This window comes from Quercus suber, unplaced genomic scaffold (genome assembly GCF_002906115.3).
Source record: "Quercus suber isolate HL8 unplaced genomic scaffold, Cork oak 2.0 scaffold_5, whole genome shotgun sequence".
Taxonomy (NCBI): domain Eukaryota; kingdom Viridiplantae; phylum Streptophyta; class Magnoliopsida; order Fagales; family Fagaceae; genus Quercus; species Quercus suber.
The window spans coordinates 218,021-227,881 of record NW_027069471.1 but is presented as its reverse complement, the minus strand read 5'-3'; the positions used below and the strand labels follow the sequence as shown (position 1 = coordinate 227,881).

General features: G+C 33.7%; 1 long non-coding RNA gene across 1 annotated transcript; it reads left to right on the top strand.

The window, feature by feature from the left end:
* The first annotated feature begins 4,953 nt into the window (after positions 1-4,953).
* LOC136067161 (uncharacterized) lies at positions 4,954-5,704 on the top strand. Its single transcript, XR_010628682.1, has 2 exons — positions 4,954-5,099; positions 5,576-5,704. It is a non-coding gene; the product is annotated as an uncharacterized LOC136067161 (long non-coding RNA).
* The last annotated feature ends 4,157 nt before the right edge of the window (positions 5,705-9,861 follow it).

Genomic DNA, 9,861 nt, shown 5'->3' with positions numbered 1-9,861 from the left:
TAATTTTTACAATTTTACAAGTGAATGATGTGTTTGGAACTTATGAAGATTGTAAAAAATTGAAGAAAGGCATCCCCATGAGCCTCAACAGATTGCAAATTCAAAAGCAAATATATAATTAGTGAGTGTTTGGATTCGACGGTTTGTTGCGGCGCGTTTTGCATTTCACGTTTTCTCCTTTTTTTTTTTTTTTTTTTTTTTTTTTTGCCGGCATTTTTGACTTTGGGGGGACAAAATTTACTGTTCACGCACTGTTCACACTGTTCACGTACTGTTCACGCAATATTTAATATTAAAAGTGGGTCCCACAACACTATTTACACATTTAAAAATTATTTTGCTACAGTGTTTTCAGCAACAATCAGTTTTCAGCAACTTTCAGCAACAATAAGTGCTATCCAAACGGACCCTTAGTGTACTTCTGTGACTAGGTGTCAGTTTTACAAAACATAGGCATACTATTTCTACTTGAGTGGTAAGTTTACTATCCAAAAGGTGTGTGTAGAGAAGGAAAATTCCCGACCTATCACAAGCTGACACGTCACACTACCAAGTCCACAAAATGCAGCCAATTACAAATCGCCACATGCTGCTGCTAGGTTTTACTATTACTATTCAGAAGTCAACAGAAATTCGCCAAGTGTCATACAAGAACCAATCATGCATCAGCTCGTGTAAGCGATGACATAAGCAGTCTCGCACGTGTAAGCGATGACACAGTCAGTCCAGCATGTGCAAGCAATGACATAAGCGGACCAATCAAGTTCTGCCACGTGTCACCAATCAGACTCCGCCACGTGTCGCTTACCTACCCCAAAACTCCTATAAATTGAAGCCTTCCTAAGCCATTTAGGAGGACACCAAACCATTTGAAGCACTCAGAAGTCTAGAAGCTCTGCCGAAACCAAGCTCTAAAACCTCCAAGAACTTCAAGAACTTCAACTTCGAATACGAAGAACATTCGAAGAGAAATCATCCAAATCATCCGCCTAGATCCAAAAGTTTGCGGGAATCAAGCCTAAAGTGTCCGAAAACATCAACAAATCACAAATTAGTGAAGCTCTACGGATTCAAGCCTCTAAAGCCCCGAAGAACTTCCACCACAAATCCAAGAACACGAAGGACATACGAAGAACGCGAAGAACGTGAAGAACAAAAGATTTTTAACAAGCTCATAGCCAGAGATTCATTGTAATTCCGTTTCAACAATTTTCGATCCATCCCTCAACCAAATTGAAGGATATTTTACGTTCAAGTCACAATCACATTACCACAAATCCAAATCAATAAGTCTTGCAAGGAGATCGAATAAGAGGATAACTCTTTTGTAATCACAGAGAATTATACCACAATCATCAATACAAATTCGCATTTGTACAACTATTTTACTTGTTTGACTTATTTCGAACTAGAAAATTAGTCGTCTACAGTGTGATAAGTTACTCAAAATGGTATCCTCATGCATGAAAGTAGACATACTAAAGTTCTAAACTAAAGTTAAATTATGTAATATTTACCTGTTCTCTTCAAACGGCCATCATTAAAGCACTTGGAATAGTTGGACCGAGGTTTATGGCTTCAGTCTCTGCCTGAATTTTTGGTTGAACTTCTGCTTGCAAGTAGTGCCTAATGTCGTGCCTCTCTTCTACCTGAATAATGAACATACATGTAAGAAGAAAAAGAAGTACTTCAACTAGAAGAGAGAGGTATAAAAGGCTTAAGTTGGTCTTACAGCGCCATGGTGTATTCTGGATGGAAGAGTACGACTTCTTGCCAACATGGTTCTCTGTCATGGTGGAAATGGTATGCTTTTGTGTGTGTGTGTGAGAGAGAGAGAGAGAGAGAGAGAGAGAGAGAGAGAGAGAGAGAGAGGTTGAAGGTGATGGATACCTCACAATACGGAGAGTGGCCTTATATATACAGGAGAAGATGATGACCTGAACTACTGTGAGGAAGAGATGGTAGTGCAACGTGCTTGTTTTCAATCATGTAACACACTTCCTAGTGCTTTTTCTAAAATTTCCTATATTTAAAGTCAAATAGTAACATTATAATTTTTTAGAGTATTAGTACAAGATTCAATTCTTACCCTTTTAAAAAAAAATATTAGTAAAGCTTTTTAGAAAGAAATGGTAGTGCAAAATGCTTTTAAACTGTCATATGTCTGATTATGTGGATTGGATTAGATAAATGCGTGTTGTGGGCATGTGTTAAGTCATTCATCAAGTGTTTACTAGGTCGAACTGGACTATATACATGATTACAAAGAATCTTAATTGTAAATTGACTAGTCTTGTTGGGATATAACGAAGATGTGACTAGCCCATCCCAGGGTCTGGACAATAGTATTAGAGATAACTTGATAATGCTAACCTAATTAGTAATTTTGGAGTATAGAATAAATGGAACACACTTTTAATTTTTTTCCCAAAATTTCCTCTCAGAATTTTATTCATACAAGATTCAATCCCCCCAACCCCCATCTTCTCTAGACGAGTAAGTTTCTTTTACAGTAAGGTGGAGAATGAGAGGGAGAGATTCAAACTAATAAACCCTACTTAATGAGTAATTCTTAGCCAATTGTACAAGACCCTTTTGAGCTTAAAATTCATTTCTTACTCTATGCACTTTAGTTTTGATTAAATTAAAACATAAAGTAAATAAATTTTTGTGGATATAATCACTTTAGGGTCTGTTTAGGATTCACTTATTTTACTAAAACTGAATTTTTTTTACTAAAAGTATTATAGATAAAGGTAAATGTTAGTTGAAATAATACAGTGAGACTTATAAATAATATCAAAAAGTGCAATGTGACTCATAAGTAGTAGCAAAAATAAGCTGAATAGTAAAATAAGTTGACAAAAATTGTTACAGATAGACATAATACCACTGCTATTTAACTTATTTTTACTACTATTAATGAGTCTCATTACACTTTTTAGTATTATTCATTGGTCATACTGTATTATTTCAGTTAACTTTTACCTTTATCTACAGTACTTTCAGCAAAAGTTTTCAATTTCAGTAAAATAAGCAGATCCCAAATACGCCCTTAGACCTTAAAAAATTGTTATAGATAGACATAATGCCACTGCTAAATAATAAGACATTGTATCAAATCCAATAGACAGGAATAGTCATTAAAGTGTAATCCCTTCCAATTCACGATTTACAATCATACTGTTTAATTATAAGGCACCATTATGTATAAATAGACTTACACATAGGATTAATCCCGAGTAGTTAATCTAGTGATTTTCAAGTCTCATGTGATCCCTAAATCATGGATTGTTTGTTTGATACAACTTATTTTTCAACATTTTGATGATGAAGTTGTTTGAAAATACTGCACCTAAAAAAAATTGAAGTTTTAAAAAGTTATATCTTGAAAAAAGAGTGATTTGATTGTGTTACCAAATGAGCATGCCCCTATCCAATGCAGTATCTCCATCGCCATTGATCTCGTACCCATTTATAATTGCATTCCGAGGGATTATACGTTTTGAAGATAACCCATCTCCTTAAAAACAGTGTGGGCAAGTTCCACAGTCCCGCACTCTGAGTCGGTTGATATGAGACTGTTCTGAACCAGTCTATGTGAGGAGAAACCGGCTTCAAAAGCAAAACAATGGAGCTGCTGGCAGAGTTCTAAAGCAGCAAGTCCACCAGAAGCAGTTAAAGCACCAATCAACATTGTTGGATCAAGGAAAAAAAATTTCTCTAGTCTAACTTCAAGTCTTCAACTAAGAGATTCAAAGCCTCTCTTGGGTGTACATTCTGTGCATAGCCCAAAATCATAGCTGTCCATGAAACTAAACTCTTCTGAGATATTTGATCAAAAACAGTTCTAGAAGAATTCAAGTCACCGCACTTGGAATACATTGCAATTAGAGAGTTCACAAGAGTGAGCTCAGAACCAAATCCACAAACAACAGCATGGACATTTTAAATCTGATTTATTTCTTTTTATTAAATATATATACTCCCCTTTCTCAAACCAAATACTCTTCTCAGATATAATATTCTGAAACCAAAACCCAGACCACCGTTGGTCCTCCTCTCCCACAACTCAATGACTCCACGTTCTCCAGCCAGCAAAGATAAAGAACAGAGTCTTGCCTTCACTAGCCTGCCACCACTGGTCAGCCGGCAAAACCACTAGTAAAACTAATTTCTTGCGTTTTCCCCTTTCAGTTGTAATATTTGGGATTTTCTTTCTTAATCTTCTTCTCCGTCTGAGTGAGAGTTTTTTTTTTGTGTAATTTGGGTGGCTCAATTTTTTTTTCCTTCCCTTTGATGTTCACACTATCACGCTACCGTATTGTGCTTTTTCTTGAGACTTCATAAAGGTGCGGAGAGTTTAGAAGGCTGTCACCACCAGTCTATCACCACTATCAGATGGCTGGAACCGCTGCAGGTAAAGTTTTTTTCTTGTCCCTTTATTGAGCGATAAATGTGATTTAGGTTTGGGTATTGTGGGTGTATTGGTTTTGATATAGGAATTTTGTGTTTTAAGTTGAGGCTGTTTTCCTACTCATTTGTGGTTCAGATTTTTTGCTTCACTCCCTATAGAATTTTGACTACCCAATTGAAGATTTTCATCAATTTTGTTTCATGGTTGACTTTTTGTTTTTCTTTTTCCCCTTTGAATGATGTTGGATTAATCCTGATGAACTATGGACTTTGAATTTCCTCTTTAATCTGTATGATTTCTTCTTTATATGTTTTTTACTTGCTGTACTTATTAATTCATATAAGAAGATGTAGTTTATGCCTTATGGTTACGGATATCAATATAATTCTTTTGCATGGTTTTATTATAGCTTTGGGGTGGCTCTTTGCATGAGGAATTGTTACATTAATGGAACTAAATGAAGTTATTTTTGTTGGAACAAGTGGAGTTTAACCAATCTATTTTTATTTATTTTGGTAGGTAAAGATAAATTCTGATGAGGGTTTCATTGGTAATAAAAAGAGATATTTGGATGACCAGTTTGAAGTTTGAAGATTTCAAGAATTGCAAGATGACAACATGTACATTTTGTGGGCAAAGGTTGCTGGCCAAATCTGGCGTGGCATTGGGTTACATTCATGAGGTAACCTTCTTTGAGATAAGACTATTTGGTGGAGTTATGAATTTTGGTTATCCTTCTTTGCATAATGGAAGACAATGTCATTACTCATTCACTAAGTAATATTCCCCTAATATGAAACTATTTTTTAAATTACAACTAGAGAGATGTAAACCAATTTTGAACTTATAAATCTATTCCTATTCAAGAATAATAGAATCATAAAGTATAGTGATGATCTTTTTTCTTTTTTAAATAGTAATTCATTTAAGCTTAAACATTATTTGCTTGGACTACAGCTTCACAATGCTGAAATTGTCAATTTGAAATAAGCAGATTAATTACACCATAAGAAGCTATACTTGGTTCTTGATATAGATCATATGCTATAGAAGAAGAATATTTAAAATAAAAAACAAATTTGCAAGGTATTTCTGTTACCTTTATATTTCATTATACTTTGGCAGTGTGCTTAGCAATTTGTATATCTTTGTTTTTAGGTATCATGGTGACATTCCATCTTTGTTTGTATGATCATCTCTAATAAGCTTGGCTATATACCATTGTAACTTGTCATGTTGTAGAACTTTTAGAGGTCAACATGAATGATTACCGTTAGGTTCTGAATCTGTTGATGAGAGTTTTATTTGAGTGCTTTCAATTTGTCAATAGAATGTTCAGATTTCTAACCAAAGGTAGGTAAAACTTTCAACGACATGGAAAGAGTCTAGAATTAATGAACATAAAAAAATTTTAAAAAATTTAATGAACTTCCTCTTCTTTTAACGAAGCTAAGGCCCTTTATTCACACATTTTTAAAAGAAGAAAGTGAAATGTTTGAGATGTACATTTATACAATGAGTGATCGCCTATTGGCACTATGCATTGCAAATGGCTAAGATACTTGATCCTCTAGGAGAGTACTTGAGTGCTAAAGTGATTTCATGTAAGCATGGCACCCAAAAACATCAAAAGGGTCTTGATATCTTGCTTGGCCAAGAAAATGCTATATTGATTCTTGATGATGCAGAAGATGTAGGTACATTTGTGTTTAGCTGAATATCTCTGCTTAACCAATTTATTTTCACTTTAATGTGATAATATTTGTTACACATAATACTTTTGATCTTACTGTTTTACCCACTAAAAGAAGAGGAAGTTCTTTCAACATTAAAGAGTCCTCTTATTTGTAGGGAAGAGAGTCAGGTTACGGAAATGGGCAATTTCATCATTATTTGAAGTATGTTGTAGTTTCATTCTCAAAGGTTCTTGCTACATCATATTGAACTGGACTTGTTTGTGTTTTGAAATTAACTTGAACTCTTATAAAAAAGACATGGTTTTGTATCTATTTTGTGTGAAACGCCATAAAGAAGTAAACTTTAACTTTTCAGCTTTAAATTATAGACTTTTTTTATTCACTTTGGTTTCTCTTTAGTCAAACTGAGAAGGGTGAAGGAAAATTAAAAAACAAAAAACAAAAAACAAAAACTTGCTTATGGATTTTATGAGATGCATACATGTTGATTGTGACTTTTATATTGTAGAATGATAAATAGAACTGAGAAGTAAATATGACATTGTTTAGGAGCCACTTGAAATAGTGAAGAAGCCTAAAGGTAATTAATTCTTTTACATAATTTTGTAGTGTAACTTGCAAAATGATTCTAATTTTAGAGTTGATCTCATTTTCAATAGCTTTCCCGTGTATTGTACAGGTTAGCAACTAGTAAGAGCTAACACCGAAGACACATTAGGCGTTGGATATGTTTAAAATTTTAAAACCTTTTCTTAGAAGCCCAAGAGTGTGTTTAACTAGCCCAAGCCCATGTTAAAGGAAATCAGCCAGCACGTAGAGACTTAGCAGAAACAAATCCCCAATATCATCTATTTCCTTTTATAAACTTCTGATCATCTATTTCCTTTGTTGGTAGAATTTCCTAAGTCTACCATCCTTTTTTTCCTTATTCACTCTTGCAAAAATTCATTACTTTCAACATTCAGAAAACTACTCGCTGCAATTGGGGAATTTTCTATGGAAATTAAATCGCAAATGGAGCTAGCCAATTGCATAAGTGTGGTTAATTTTTTTTTTTACTATTAGCTCTCCTATATAATACTGTCCCAAAAAAAAGATCAATACAACCACTCTGATATTTTCTACTCTTACTAATATTTTGGAAATTTTCTCTTTGGGCGTTTAAGACGAGTTTGATGCTCTATTTGTGAGTGCACACCTTCATAGTTGCCATTGTATCCTAGAGAACGACTTCCTGAGCCATATGCGCCCTAATGGAGGCGAAATCGTTTCTTAAGGACTGAGGATTTAGTTCCATGCCTCGGCAATAATTTCTTGTTAAATCTGAATTCTATGTGCTTTTACTTTTGTTGATTTTAATAAGTTGATCTTAGCATAGTCTTGTTTTATTGTATTGACATATTACTGATATTGCTTTATATCTCTGTTAATCAATTTGAGCAATCTTCCAAATTATATTTCTAACAGTAGGTACCAAACCAAACTTCCGGAACTGGTTAAACAACACAAGGCCCTCTTCAAAGAGTCCATTGCGTACAAACCCGGCTACCACTGCATTGCAGGAAATCAAACCCGGGTTCTTCATTCCCTCAAATACTTTATATGAATTAATCATACTTCCACACTTAGCATTCATACTTCCACACTTAGCATACATATCTAACATAGCTGTACCTACAATCATTATAGAATATGAGACAGCATCTCTGTCAGGCATATGTCGAACAGGTTCTCTGCATCTTTAATCCTTCCAGATTTCAGATAGCTGCTTAAGAGTTTGGAGGAGTCATATGGGTCAATGCTTGGACAATAAAGTTGTGATGTAATGGAAAAGTTTTTGAATTGCAGAATAGCAAATGAGATTCTCTTAATCTGCTTTAAGATCATGAATCACGTAGAGTTGTTTTTACTTTTTATTTTTTTAGCATGTTTATAAAGAGCTGGGTGTTAAAGTTGCTAAGAGCGGTTTTAAAAAAAAATTATATTTTACTATTTCAAAAACTATTTTATCTATCATACCATATTATTTTTCATTTTTTTACCATTACAACTTTTAAGTAACCTCAATTTTAGCGTCTGTAGATCGTAAAATATCATTTTGGGACAAACCCCAATACCAATGCTCATAAAATGTTACTTCGGCCTGGCCTAATAATTTGTCCGACATGCTGGGTGGACCAATTAAGGGCCTCCACCAGTCCAAAGCTCCAAGCCCATTAATGTGTAGACTTGAAGTGGGAAAAAAAAAAAATATATATATATATATATATATAGAAAAGGTTAGAGTAATGGGCACTAGAAAAAAGAAGTTAAATTATAAATTATATCCTTTTAACTTTAGCATGTTTTTAACTTACACTTCATGTTTTTTTTTTTTTTTTTATATTATATGTTCATTTGAGGACACTTAGGCGGTAAGCTCAATAAATTTGAAAGACATCATAAATTTGAAGTTTTGAGTTTCATCTATCATACTATCGATTTTTAGGATTTTCAAAGTATCTCATGGCTAGTTTATACACACACACACACACATAAAGTTATAAATAGGAACCCGTTATGCAAATATTAAGTCTCTATATTAGGAACACCCGACTCATTATTGGATGTACTTACCCATGTATTAAGTGCATGAAGAGTGGAGTGTTTTGCTTGAGCCATATAGGGCACAACATACTAATATATATTTCTAACCATTTAAAAAATATTATTATTTAGGAAAATATTCCATAAAAAACAAGATGATATTGTAAATTAATAACATATTATTTTTTCTTATTTATAATTCCATCATTAATAATAGGAATTTGAACTATGTTTTAAAAATTAGAGCAAATTGATCAAAGAATAAAAGGGTTCGATTTTCGTCAAACTGGCCAATCCGATTTAATATTTTGAACCCAAGGATTGGCTAAGTAATTCCTAAGGCCCCATGATACCATAGATCCTAGGTTGAAATTTCTTATCAACATTTTATGGCCACCTTCAGAGGATTCCTCTCTCTAATAACTTGTATGTGTAGGAACAAGAGAACTGCATACATTCGAAAAAATAGTCAAATACTTAAATAGATCTGAATACTCATTGTCAAAAATAAAAAATAAAAACTTCAAGGTTTTTTTTTTTTTGAGAAGAATATAATCCACCTATCTTAAGTCTTAAATATCTTATCCAAAATATGTATTTTGGTCCCATTGGCCAGAAACATAACTAAAACGCGTCACTATGAAGCTGGGGAAAAGAATAATAGCTTTATATCATTTCTACGCTAAAAAGACCAGCTTATTTTACTATTCACTAATTTTTGCTATAGCTTAAAAAGCGTTTGGCTCTAGCTATTTTACTATTCAATTATTTTTCCTATACACTACACTTTTTGATATTATTTATAGGTCTCATTTCTATGGTACTTTCAACAAAAAGTATTCAATTTCAGCAAAATAAGCCTCAAATTCCTTCAAATCTTAAACCGACATGCCCTTTTCATCCTTCAATCCTAGACTCCTCGAACTCTAATAAAATACCCAATCTTAAAAAAAAACTTAATTATTCCAATGCTAACTAAGTGTGCGTTTGGCGTTTTACTTTGCCTACCCGTGGTTCAAAACTTATCACTTTGCCACCTGAACTTCAATCCGTTACTCCCGTTGCCCACCTCACCCTTAGACGTTAGACAAACACGTTTTATTCCAAATTAGAACATAACACGGATCAAACAGCACGAACTTCACTCTCTTTGCCCCTTCG